We start from the raw sequence: 13,829 nt of genomic DNA on the forward strand, positions 1-13,829 counted from the left end.
GAGGTATCCCCAGACTCTCCTAATTCTAATTCCGCTCTGATCTCCTGTCTCATGACATGCTATTGTTTTCACTTAAAGCACTTTCCACAAGTTCTAATTATGTATTTACTTGTGTGCTTACTGCCCTAACCTCCCACTTATGGACTGTTGTTTATGTCCCTCCAAAGTTCACATGGTGAGGGAGGACCCCCAGTTTGATGGTGTTTACAGATGGGAGGTGAATCGGTTTAAATGAGGTCAGGGAGGTGGATGGGATTAGTGCCATTATAGCAAGAGACATGAGAGAACTCTTTCACAAACCAGGAAGAGGGTCCTCACCAAACTCCCATGCTGGCAACCAGGTCTCACACTTCCAGCCTGCAGAAGTGTGAGAGATAAATGTTTGTTGCTTAAGCCCTCCAGTCTCTGATAGTTTTACTAACCCAAGCTGACTAGGACATCCTCTCCACCCCCCAGCCTACAAATTCCATATGGTCAGAGGCTGGGTCTGTTTCATTCATTGCTGTAATCCAAGTACTTAGTAGACTCCTGGCACCAGCAAGATTTTCTGATAATAGTTGTTGAATTAACATGTTGCAGAATTGAAGCCCCAAAATGCCAGGAGGAACCAAGAGCTACAAATAGCTTTCTAACAGCCTTCCACACCAGGGTGGGGGGCCAGCAGAGCACTTCACAACCACAGAAAGTCAGAAAAACAATTACTACCTCATTATCAGGAATGCTAAAGCAGCCACACCTCACTCAACAGAGAATTTGCCTTTCTGGGCCCCCAAATTACAATTACCCAGACCTCAGGGAAGATTGCCAGAACTCAAGAAGAGGCCAAAGCCACTGGGGTAAAGGAGAGGGAGGATGAGTAAGGAATGTCAAAAAAAGGTGGTGTACTTAGAACAGACCACTGTACCTTAGATGTAATATTGTTTTCAATACTGTTGTTGTCCACCTGAGTCTCAACCTGGGATCTCCTAGGCCTGGTTTCTGTCTTCCATATACCCCCCACATCTGTCTGGGTGAAGGCATGTTTTATGACACAAAGACTAACAATCTCAGTGCATCAAGATGACATTTATCTCAAAACTAACATTGTAACCCACTCTAATCATGTTAGTCAATACCAGTGTCAGATTTTTTTTTTCAGTTGATATTAGATTAACCAGCCTAAGCAATGGATGAGGTTTAAGGTTATCTGGAAGTGGGAGGAGGTGACAGGAGGAGTGAGCCTCTACTTTCACTTCCTAAGTAAGCTGCTCTTTGGAAGTAGGGGCTCTGTTTTCCAGAAATACGGCCCTGCACAGAGCATAAGCACATCTGACTATTAATGGCAGGTGGTGGGCTTCAGGAGGTAGGTAGAATAAGCAGGGGCTGGGGTACTTACTGAGCAGCTGGGACAGTGGTTAAGAACAGGGACTCTGCTTCAAGTCCTGGGAGAGACTTTGGGCTAGTTATTTAATCTTGTTGAGCCTCAGTTGTCTCCTCTATAAAACAGGGCAAATGATAACCACTGCACAGGGTCACTGGGAAGATAAAATACGCTAAAAAACAAACAACAAAAACCCTAAATTAGACCAGTGTGGGACACAGGAAGTCTATGTAAATGCTATTCTTATTTAGGGTCTACCAGATCAGGCCTGTCATCATTTCATGTAATCAAACCAAGCCTCAAAGCAATCTTTCCAGATAGGTAGAGTTAGCCCATTGTACAGATTCAAAAGCCAAGGCTCAAGAGGATTAAAAACCTTATCTGAAGTCACACAGCTAGGAGAAGGAAAGACCAGCCCTGGAACCAAAGTAATCATCATACTCTTTATCATCATAATCATGACTTACTAGAAGGTGAGTGATGTGCTAAGCACTTTACATAGATTAGCTCATCAAATACTGAAAACTACCTAACAAGAAAGGCATTATTGTAACTATTTTACAAAAGAGGACACAGAGCTGGAGTGGTTAAGTATGTTGGCGAAGGTCACACAGTTAGTTAAGGCAGCGATCTCCAACCTTTTTTGGCACGAGGAACTGGTTTTGTGGAAGACAATTTTTCCACAGATGGTGGGCGAGTGGGGGTATGCAGGAGATGGTTTCAGGATGAAACTGTTCCACCTCAGATCATCAGGCATTAGATTCTGATAAGGAATGCGCAGCCTAGACCCCTCCCACGTGCAGTTCACAGTACGGTTCCCCTCGTATGAGAATCTGATGCCGCCGCTGATCTGACAGGAGGCAGAGCTCAGAGGGTAATGCTAGCTCACTGCTGCTCACCTCCTGCTGTGTGGCCCAGTTCCTAACAGGCCACCGACTGGTACTGGTCCATGGCCTAGGGATTGGGGACCCCTGAATTAAGGAATAAAATAGGAACTTGATCCTGGTTCTGACTCCAAAACCCATTGCTTCTTCCATTTCAGCCCCACATGTCTGGTATACGTTATAGATCCAACATCTCTATTTGAAATCATCAACATGCCTGTTTTCATATTAAGTATGAAACACTAGGCCGGGCACGGTGGCTCACGCCTGTAATCCCAGCACTTTGGGAGGCTGAGGCGGGTGGATCACGAGGTCAGGAGATCGAGACCATCCTGGCTAACATGGTGAAACCCCGTCTCTACTAAAAATACAAAAAAAATTAGCCTGGCGTGGTGGCGGGCGCCTGTAGTCCCAGCTACTCGGGAGGCTGATGCAGGAGAATGGCGTGAATGCGGGAGGCAAAGCTTGCAGTGAGCCAAGATGGCGCCACTGCACTCCAGCCTGGATGACAGAGTGAGACTCTGTCTCAAAAAAAAAAAAGAATAAACACCAGCTTTGTTAAATGGAGTCCAGGAATGACCCACTCACTGAAGGGGCCTGTCTTGTAAGGAGTTAGGATATCCCCTGCCAAAAAAGCCTAGCTTTCCCCCAATTCCTTCCAAGAAGGTTTGGTTTTGAGGTCATAGGCAGCAATCTGGGCATGTGTTACAAGAAGAAGGGGAAGTTCTTACTCATTAGACCTTTAATCTTTTGGGAATTAGAACAAGAATACTCTCCGAAGTAAATCATCATCTGCTCTCGGCTCTGCTACCACGTAAGGAGTTTACTTAGCAATATGTGACTGCCAGGCCCAGTTGCAGGTGGCTCTGAAAATATCTACCAAGTGACTACATTCTCCCAATTCTGACCTTAACCTGTATGGCGGCAACGACAGAACAGAAGGTCAAGGGACATCAACTTTCTGAAACAAACATAATCATGGTAGATGTTCATGCTTTATTAAAATCTTAATCTGCCAAAACCTGGCACTAATCTGGTATTCACTTTGCAATTATCTGGGCCCTTACTACAGTGCTCTATAATTTGGAGGAAAAGGACACTTCAGTAAAACAAATTCTAAAGTAGCAGTTTACTAGAGAGTAACTTTTAATTTCCATACAGTATAATGCAAAATTGCCTTGTTGGTTCTAAGGACATGCCTCATCAGGGAACTCTGCCGCATTAGAGGACCAAGGTAAGATCCCTTCAGAGTGGCATCATCCCCAGTTGGCTCAATGACTCCAGAGACAGGGAGGATGGCAAAGGGAAGAGGTGGTGGCATGCTTGCCTTGGCCAACTCTGCACAGGAATCTTTGCCCACAGTTTGGTCTGTGCCACTTCCAGATAAAACACATGTTTAAATAAGAGTTCAAGCCAGGAAGTCTCGCTTGGATGAACTTTCTAGTGTGGGTAAAAAACGTCAACTAACTGACATGCCAGTGACTACTCACCTCTCACCACAAGAGTCAAGTTTAGAAACAACACTTGCCCTCAACGAGTATTTGATGCACTAAAGAGTTTTTCTAGAAACCAGTTCAGACCTTTTGGGTAAATCAAAGAAGGCCCTTTGTGTGACATGCAACTGAGTGTCCCCAGAAGATAAAAGAAAACAGGACTTTTGAAAACTTGCAAAATACCTAGAGCCTCTGCATGACAAAAATTCAGCATCAGTACACATTTTACCTTTTCTAATTTCTTCTCGCCTAAAACAAATCCCCCCAATAATAAGAATGATAGAAGAAACTAGTAACTTAAACCTTAAATCCTACGTTCATATCTTAGATTTTGAGCAAATATTGAATCCTTTTCTTTGAATGAGAGATAAGACTTTGATAGTCTTGTGTAAGCAAACATCAGTGATCACACATACACTAGAAAAAAAAAATTGCTGCTGTTAGGATCAAAGTGACCGTCCATGATGCACAGAGCATGTGCCAGGGTAAAGTTCCAGCTGGGATGCAGGCATCAGCAATTGTAGAATTTGGGTTCTCCCTTCCTCAGATCCCTGACTGTCCTTGGTCATTGAAGAAAGATTCACTGTCCCTAGGCCAAGAGTCAGGAGCAAAACAGGAACATCAAGGGTGTGGTCTGAGGATGTTGCCAGCAGGGAGCAACATGCATGTATGTGCACATACACTAATTCTGAGACCCTGTCCACAGCCCAACTTTCTTGGAAAGCCATTTAAAAGATATATATGTGGCAACAGAAGGGAGGAAGTCTCAAAATTAAGAACAGTTTGTGTGTGTGTGTGTGTCAAAACATTCATTTCTATCACATGCAGTAAAACTGTATTCCAGAGCCATTAACACGCCCTGGGGGAGTGAGGGGATTTGCAGCCTAAGATTCCAGACTTAAAGCCTGCTAAGGCCCTGAGCTGGGCAGCAGGGTGAGAGAAGGAATGGAGCGTTGAAGGGGACATTTTATAGACAAACATTCTCCCTCATAGTGGCTGTACTAAGTCAACAATTGACAGGCACAAACTGCCACTCCAGTGTCTAATAACTACCCCTGCCAGAGCACCTGCCAAGCACCTGCCAGCGCCACCACCTTCCAGGTGTGTGATGCACATCATCTCGCCGAACTATGCTAGCCTCAGGACAGAGTTGCTCTTCATTTTACAGGTGGGAAAACAGGGGCTTGGAGAGGTCAAGGAACTTGCCCAAAGTCACAGCATAGAAGTGACAGAATCCGAATTTGGACCCAGATTTGACGGGTTCCAAAGTGTGAACTTATTTCTCCACTCCACAAAAATAAAACCTACTCTTCTTACAATCTTTGAAAGACCCCTCTTCTACCACTCTGCCGTTTGTTTTAAACATAGCTTGCTTATCTGTCTGGCATATTCGGTAGAAGTCTGTACTGTGTCAATGCCTGGCTTGCCTGGATTTCAGCTACCTGGCCCCTGGCATCTACGCCCGGCTGAGAACAGGGTATCCACTCCTCTCTAAGATGCATCGTGGAGTTACTCTTTTACTCTTCCCTGAAAGTGATAGTTCAATCTTCAACAGGGGCTTCGAGGGAGAACAAACTCGACTCTTTGGCAAGCATGGCTTCTGGTTTCACTTTTTTTGTTGTTGTTGTTTGTTTGTTTTTGACGGAGTTTCGCTCTTGTTGCCAAGGCTGGAGTGCAATGGTGCGATCTCAGCTCACTGCAACCTCTGCCTCCCGGGTTCAAGCAATTCTCCTGCCTCAGCCTCCTGAGTAGCTGTGATTACAGGCATGCGCCACCACGCCCAGTTAATTATTTTTATTTTTATTTTTTTAAGTCGAGACAGAGTTTCACCATGTTGGGCCAGGCTGGTCTTGAACTCCCGACCTCAAGTGATCCGCCCGCCTTGGCCTCCCAAAGTGCTGAGATTACAGGCGTGAGCCACCGCGCCCAGCCCTGGCTTCACCCTTAAAGCAGAAAGGCCAGAAGTCATCAAGGCCATGGGTTTACTAGCTTCCCCAGACTTAATTTCCAATACCAACAACCGAAACGTTTCCTAGAATGCAGAGCCAATGGGACATCATCATCTGTCATTTCCTATGTTTTTCACAATGTGCCAAAACCACTGCGCACATGGAGGCTTTTTTGAATGTGATATTCAGGCGACCTTGCCAAGCATTGTCTCATTTCCTTACTTTGTGGAGCTTGAAACCAAAGGGAAGTTCTCACCCTGTCTCCAGGACCAAGCAGGACACTGGGAGCAGCTGTCCCGTCTGCAGGCGGGACTCCATGAAGAGTCCATGAAGGCCCCTGTCTGCCCTTCCAGCCTTTGGTCACAAACCCTCCAACGCTGGCTGCGCACTGGAATCACTTGGGGAGCTTTTAAAAGATACGGAGTCCTGGGTCTGACTCTGTGAAATGCTGACGGAATTGATCCAGGGTGCAGCCTAGACATCTGGATTTTAAAAGCTCCCCAGGTGGTTCCAAGATGCTGGCACGATTGAGAACCCCTGCCTTCGACCACAACGGGATAAACGATTCCGCTGACGGTGAAGTTCATCCCTCTCAACTTTCCTTACATTCTTCAAACTGGCGGGTGTCTCCGGTTGGTTCCACCCAGAGCTCCTCCAGAGCCGCGCTGCGTTCCGCCCGCACGCAGATCCCGCCTCCCTGCGTCTCCTAGCTCGCAGCGCCCAGGATCCCAGAAGCGTCTGCCCCGCGCGAATCCCCAGCCGCTGAGACTTACTTGGCCACAAGGTTTACAGACTTCGCAGCCGCTGAGAGCTAGAGAAGAGCCCAGAGAGTGCCGTGGTCCGGGGGCGCCGGGACCGGGGAGCGCCGCGGCCCGGGAGGGCGCTGGGCCGCTGGGCCGCAGTTGCGGGAGGGAGGGGCAGGACCCGGGCGGCCGCCTCGCGGGCCCGGAACGGGAACTGGCCGCGACAACAGCCTCAGCCGCGCCCCTCTGTCGGCGCGCCCAAGAGCCTGCCGGCTGCTGGGAGAGGCCGCGGTCGGGCGGGGGCGGTCAAGGCAGGGTCCCACCGTGTTGCTGTTGCCGCTAGTCCGGGTCGGGCGCGGGGGGGCGAGAGAAGCTGCACGCAGAGGGGCGCCCGGTGCGAGAGGGTGAGCAGCCGATGCCACCGCGCAAGGCCGAGCGGACAGGCCCAAGTTCGCCCAGAGGTGACACACTTAGGAATTCGTGGTGTCATCGTGCCAGGCCCGTCCCCCTAAAAGTGCCTACCCAGCACCTGCAACCAGAGCCAAGGCCTGGACATGATAGGGAAACTTGTTAATAGGCGACACGTGGTCCTGAGGAAATCGAGCTTAGTGTAATCAAATTTTAGTAACACTGCATACATTTCAATTTATACTTTTTTAAAAATCTAAGCTTTTCTTCCTATCCTTAAATTTGTTCTTGGCAGTGCACATTTTATGTTCTATGCATATGCTGTAATAAGCTGTAAAGGAGTTTTTAACGTGCTGGTAAATGTCCCCAATAAAATAGTTTAAAACGTTTTGAATGGGGAACGTGTCCATAAAGGATATCAATGCTACAGTAAGTTGTCACTTATTCACACTGAAGAAGTACGTTCAATCATATAGTCACTAATGCTTGTGAGTATTACAATTCCCATCAGAGGCTGCTTTCTGAGAAAGAGAAAGTATGTTCTTAAATCAAATGTGAAACTGCAAACGTAAAGTTGATAGGATCAAATGTGCCAACTTGTAAGGTCAGGCCTCTGAGTCCAAGCCTGCACTTATACATCCAGATGGCCTGAAGCAACTGAAGAATCACAAAGGAAGTGAAAATGGCTGGTTCCTGCCTTAACTGATGACATTACCTTGTGAAATTACTTCTCCTGGCTCAGAAGCTCCCCCACTGGGCACCCTGTGACCCCCGCCCTTGCCTGCCAGAGAACAACCCCGTTTGAGAGTAATTTTCCACTACCCACCCAAATCCTATAAAACTGCCCCACCCTGGCAGGGCGTGGTGGCTCACGCCTGTGATCCCAGCACTTTTGGAGGCCAAGGCTGGCAGATCACGAGGTCAGGAGATGGAGACCATCCTGGCTAACACTGTGAAACCCCATCTCTACTAAAAAATACAAAAAATTAGCCCAGTGAGGTGGCGGGCACCCGTAGTCCCAGCTGCTCTGGAGGCTGAGGCAGGAGAATGGCAGGCACCCGGGAGGCGGAGCTTGCAGTGAACCAAGATCACGCCACTGCACTCCAGCCTGGGCGACAGAGCAAGACTCATCTCAAAAAAAAAAAAAAAAAAAAAAAAAAAAAATGCCTCACCCCTAACTCCCTTTACTTAAAAAACTTTATTGCTCACACAAAGCATGTTTGGTGATCTCTTCACATGGACGTGTGTGACAGTAAGAACTGGAATGATGGCTAGGATATGTGAACCCCAAATATCTGAGGCAGTGTCAGTTAACTTAGAAAGTTTATTTTGCCAAGGTTGAGGATGCTCACCCCTGACACAGCATCAGGAGATCCTGACATGTGCCCCAGGTGGTCAGAGCACAGTTTGGTTTTATACATTTTAGGGACACATGAGACATCAATCAATATATGTAACATGAACATTGGTTCAGTCTGGAAAGGCGGGACAACTCAAGCAGGGAGGTCTTCCAGGTCACAGGTAGGTAAGAGACAAACGTTGTATCCTTTTGAGTTTCTGATTAGCCTTTCCGAAGGAGCCAATCAGATACGCATTTATCTCAGTGACCAGAGGGATGACTTTGAATAGAATGGGGAGGCAGGTTTGCCCTAAGCAGACCCCAACTTGACTTTTCCCTTTAGCTTGGTGATTTTGGGGCTCCAAGATTTATTTTCCTTCACAGATACTAATTCCTCCAGTCTATCCTTAAATGAGCCTATGGTAGAAAAATTAGACACTTATTTTTCCTTTTCCTCTAGGATTCTGAACTTTACCTTCCATGTAGTAACTTCTCATTCTATTTTCCTTATCTTGTTTCTCTGGCTGCATTCTGAGTCACTTCAGTTCTGTCTTTTGACTCAGTAATTATTTCGTAGATGTTTGAATCTGTTTTTTAACCTGTCTATGGCAGGCAGAGTAATCTCCTCCCAATGATGTCCACATCCTACCCCTGGAAGCTGTGAATATGGCAAAGGGGCACTAAAGTTGCAGGTGGAATTAAGATTGCTAATCAGCTGACCTAGATGGAGGGATTATCCTGGGTTATTGAGGTGGGCCCAATGTAGTCACAAGGGAACTAAAAAGTGGAAGAAGGAGGCAGAAGAGGGAGAACCAGAGAGATGGCAGCCTGAGAAGGACTCGGCCAACATTGCTGGCTTTGAAGATGGATGAATGAGATTGAGCCAAGGAATGCAGGTGGCCTCTAGTGCTGCAAAAGACAAGGAAATGGATTCTCCCACAGACCCTCCAGAAGGAATGCAGTCCTGCCAACACTATGATTTTAGCCCAGTGAGACCCCTTTTGGAATGCTGGCCTCCAGAACCCTAAGATAATAAATTTGTATTGTTTAAGACACTAAATTTATGGTAACTTGTTATAGCAGTAGTAGGAAAGTAACACACCATCTATTTAAGTTTTTAATTTTAACAATAATATCTTTATTTTCTAGGATTTTTAGATTTTTTTTTTTGGTCTATTTCTAGCTTTCTTGGTCATTTTTAATAGTCTCCTTTTCTTTGTTGATTTTATAATTTAAAAACTATTTCATAGTTGTTTTTGCTTTTAAAAAAGTTTATTATTGAGACATAATGTTTGTATTTTTATGGGGTACATGTGATATTTTGTTACAAGCATAGATTGTAATAATCAAGTCAGGGTATTTGGAGTGTCCACCACCTTAAGTATTTATCATTTCTTTCTTTCTTTCCTTTTTTTTTTTTTTTTTTTTTTTGAGAGAGAGTTTCACTTTTGTCGCCCAGGCTGGAGTGCAGTGGCACGATCTCGGCTCACTGCAACCTTTGTCTCACAGGTTCAAGCAATTCTCCTGCCTCAGCCTCCCAAAGTAGCTGGGATTACAGGTGCCCGCTACCATGCTCAGCTATTTTTTTGTATTTTTAGTTGAGACAGGGTTTCACCATGTTGGCCAGGTTGCTCTTGAACTCCTGACCTCAGGTGATCCACCCACCTCTATTGGGCGAACCCACCCCCAGTATTTTAATGTAGGTTCTTCCTATTTTCCCTAAGTGTCGGCCAGCTGAGAAATAACGAGAAAGAGTACAAAGAGAGGAATTTTACAGCTGGGCCTCTGGGGGTGACATCACATATCAGTAGGACCATGATGCCCACCTGAGCTGCAAAACCAGCAGGTTTTTATTAAGGACTTTAAAAGAGGAGGGAGTGTACGAGCAGGGAGTAGGTCACAAAGATCACCTGCATCAATGGGCAAAAAGGAGAACAAAGATCTCATGCTTCCGAGGCCAATAGAGATCACAAGGCAAAGGGCAAAGCAAAGATCACAAGGCACAGGGCAAAATAAAAAACTCCTGATAAGGGTCTATGTTCAGCTGTGCCTGTATTGTCTTGATAAACATCTTAAATAACAGAAAACAGAGTTTGAGGGCAGAGAACTGATCTGACCTCAAATTCACCAGGGTGGGCTTTTTCCCCACCCTAATAAGCCTGAGGGTACTGCAAAAGACCGGGGCATATTTCAGTCCTTATCTCAATGATATCTTCCCTACCTGCACATCCGTTTATAGGCTCTCTGCAAGAAGAAAAATATGGCTCTATTCTGCCCGATCCCACAGGCAGTCAGACCTTATGGTTGTCTTCCCTTGTTCCCTGAAAATCACTGTTATTCTGTTGTTTTTCAAGGTGCACTGATTTCATATTGTTCAAACACACATGTTTTATGATCAATTTGTACAGTTTGACATAATAGTGGTCCTGAGGTGACATACATTCTCAGCTTATGAAGATAACAGGATTAAGAGCTTAAAGTAAGACAGGCATAAGAAATTATAAGAGTATTATTTGGGAACTGATAAATGTCCATGAAATCTTCACAATTTATATTCAGAGATTGCAGTAAAGACAGGCATAAAACATTATAAAAGTATTAATTTTGGGAACTGATATGTGTCCATATTAAAACTAAATCTTCACAATTTATGTTCCTCTGCTGCGGCTCCAGCTGGTCCCTCCATTCAGGGTGCCTGACTTCCTGCAACATGCCGCAGCCTCCCAAAGTGCTGGGATTATAGCCTTGAGCTACCACACTCAGCCGAGTATTCATTATTTCTATGTATTGGGAACATTTCAAGTCCTCTCTTCTAGCTCTTATGAAATATAAAATACATTATCAATAACTATAGTCACTCCACTCTGATACATTAGAACTTACTCCTTTTCTCTAACTCTATTTTTGTACACATTAACCTATGTCTCTTTATCACCCCAGCTGGCCTTCCCACATTCCCAGCCTGTGGTAACTCTCATGCTATTCTACCCTCTACCTCCATGAGACTAACTTATTTTTAGCTCCCACATGTAAGTGAGAACATGCAGTATATGTCTTTCTGTACCTGGCTTATTTCACTTAACATAGTGACCTCCAGTTCCATCCATGTTGCTGCAAATGACAGTATCTCATTCTTTTTATGGACAAATAGTATTCCATCATATATATATTTGGTTTGTTTTTAAACTTTTTTGAGATCACTATAAATTCACGTACAGTTGCAAGAAAGAGAAATTCATGTATCCTAACCCAATTTTCCTCAGTGGTAACATCTTGCAAAGTTATAATACGATATAACAACCAGAAGGTATACTTTAATACCGTCAAGATACAGATCATTTCCATCACCACAAAGCTCCTTCATGTTGCTCTTTATACAACCTCATCCTCTACTTAACTCTTGGCAACCACTGTCTGTTATCCATTTCTACAGTTTTGTCATTTCAAGAATCATACATAAATGGAACCATACATTATGTAACATTTTGGAATAGTTGTTTTCCATCAGCATAATTCTTTGAAGATTCATTCAGGCTGTTGCATGTATCAATAGTTCTTTCCTTTTTATTGTTAAGTAGTATTGCTTGGTATGAATTATCACAGTTTGTTGAAAGACATCTGCATTATCTCCAGATTTGGACTATTATGAATAAAACCACTATAGGCATTCATATACAAGTTGATGTGTGAACATAAGTTTTCATTTCCCTGGGAAATGTTCAGAAGTGCAATTGCTGGGTTGAGAAACTTAAAAACTTTTTCCCAGAATGACTGTACTATTTTACATTTCCACCAGCAATGTATGAGGATCCAACTTCACAGCATACTCCCCTGCATTTGGTGCTGTCATAATTTTTGGTTTTAGCCATTCTGATATATGTATAGAGCTACTGATACATTATTGTGGTTTTAGTCTGCTAATAATGATGTTGAACATCTTTTCATGCACTTATTTGCTGTGTCTTCTCTTGGGTGAAATGTATCTTCGTGGCTTTTCTTCATTTTTTTTGTTTTGTTTTTTATTTTTTGAGACTGGGTCTCACTCTGTCACCCAGGTTGGAGTGCAGTGGTATGATCATGGCTTACTGCAGCCTCCACCTCCTAGGTTCAAGTGATCCTCCTGCCTTGGCCTCCTAAAATGCTGGGACTACAGGCGTGAACCACCATGCCTAGCCTCTTTGCTTCCTTTTCTGATTGGATTGTTTACTTTTTTACTGTTGAGTTTTGAGAGTTCTATATTTGGTGTGTAAATGTTTTCTCCCACTCCTAGCTTGTCTTTTTGTTCTCTTAGGGTCTTTCACAGAGCAAAGGTGTTTTTTTTTTTTGTTTGTTTTTGTTTTTGGTTTGGTTTTTAGTGAAGTCTAATTTGTCCATTTCTCCCTTTATGGATCATGTTTTTGGTGTCAAATCTAAGAACTCTTTGCCAAGCCCTAGATTGCAAAGATTTTTGACTATGTTTATTTATTTATTATTTTTTTACTAGGAGTTTTATAGTTTTATGTCAGACATTTAAACCCAAGATCCACTTTGAGGTAATTTTTGTATAAGGCATGAGACATAGGTCAAGGTTATTTTCTTCTTTTTCTTTCGACTATGGCTGTCTAATTGCTGCTCTGACACTGTTTGTTGAAAAGACTGTCCCTCCTCCATTAAATTCCCTTTGAACCTTTCCAAAAAACCAGGTGAGTATATTTGTGTTGGTCTATTTCTAGATTATCTGTTCTGTTCCATCGATCTATGTGTTTATCTCCATGCTAATAACATAAAATCTTGAAATTGGGTAGAGTGATCCCTCTCAATTTATTCTTCTTTTTCAAAATGGTTTTAGTTCCCTTTACTTTCCATATACATTTTAGAAAAATAATTATTCTGGTATTTTGAGAGTAATTTTGTTAAACCTGCATATCAATCTGGGGGAGAATTGACATCTCTGCTATGTTGAGTCTTCCAATCCATGAACATGACATGCCTTTCCATTTATTTAGATCTTCTTTGAGTTCTTTCATCAGTGTTTTATAGTTTTTAGCATACAAGTCCTGCACATGTTTTGTGAGAGTTACACTTATGTATTTCTTTTTTTTTTTATTAAAGCAATTGTATATATTGCTGGTAGGAATGTAAAATGGTTCAACCAATGTGGGAAACATTTTGGGAGTTCCTCAAACAGTTAAACATATAATTACCATATAGCCCAGCAATCTACTCCTTGGTATGAATCTATAATTGAAAAAAGGTACTCAAACAAACATGTACATAAATGTTTAGAGCAGCACTATTCACAATGATCAAGGGTGACAATAATCTAAATGTCCATCAATAGATGAATGGATAAGCAATTTATGATATACCCATAAAGCAGAATATTATTCAACCATAAAAAGGAATGAAGTACTGATACATGATACAATGTGGATGGAGCTTGAAGATACTATGCTAAGTGAGAGACACCATACACAAGGTCACATATTGTATGGTTCCATTTATGTTAAATACCCAGGATACCTAAATCCATAGAGACAAAAAACAGATTAGTAGTTTCCAGGGTCTGGGGAAAGGAGAAATGGGCAGTAACTGCTTAATGGGTATGTGGTTTCCTTTAGGGGTGACGAAAATATTTTTGGAGTAGGTAGAGGTCGTGGTTGCACAATACTGT

The 13,829-nt window shown here is 43.6% G+C and overlaps 2 protein-coding genes across 4 annotated transcripts in view; one reads left to right on the forward strand and one right to left on the reverse strand.

Annotated features, from left to right (window-relative positions):
- Positions 1–6,645, reverse strand: part of NOD1 (nucleotide binding oligomerization domain containing 1) — a 49,887-nt gene extending 43,242 nt beyond the window's left edge. The window contains exons 1-2 of one of the 3 annotated variants that reach the window (XM_050783222.1): positions 6,460–6,565; positions 1,376–1,532 (exon numbers count right to left, since the gene is read on the reverse strand). The gene's annotated coding sequence lies outside the window, so the exon portion shown is untranslated. Of the gene's footprint in view, positions 1–1,375 lie in introns of all 3 variants that reach the window. The other 2 variants (XM_050783221.1, XM_050783223.1) reach the window with 2 other exon arrangements.
- GARS1 (glycyl-tRNA synthetase 1) overlaps positions 1–13,829 on the forward strand; it is a 440,746-nt gene that overhangs the window by 292,364 nt on the left and 134,553 nt on the right. The window lies entirely within an intron of this gene.

Source organism: Macaca thibetana, chromosome 3 (assembly GCF_024542745.1).
Source record: "Macaca thibetana thibetana isolate TM-01 chromosome 3, ASM2454274v1, whole genome shotgun sequence".
NCBI classification, from domain to species: domain Eukaryota; kingdom Metazoa; phylum Chordata; class Mammalia; order Primates; family Cercopithecidae; genus Macaca; species Macaca thibetana.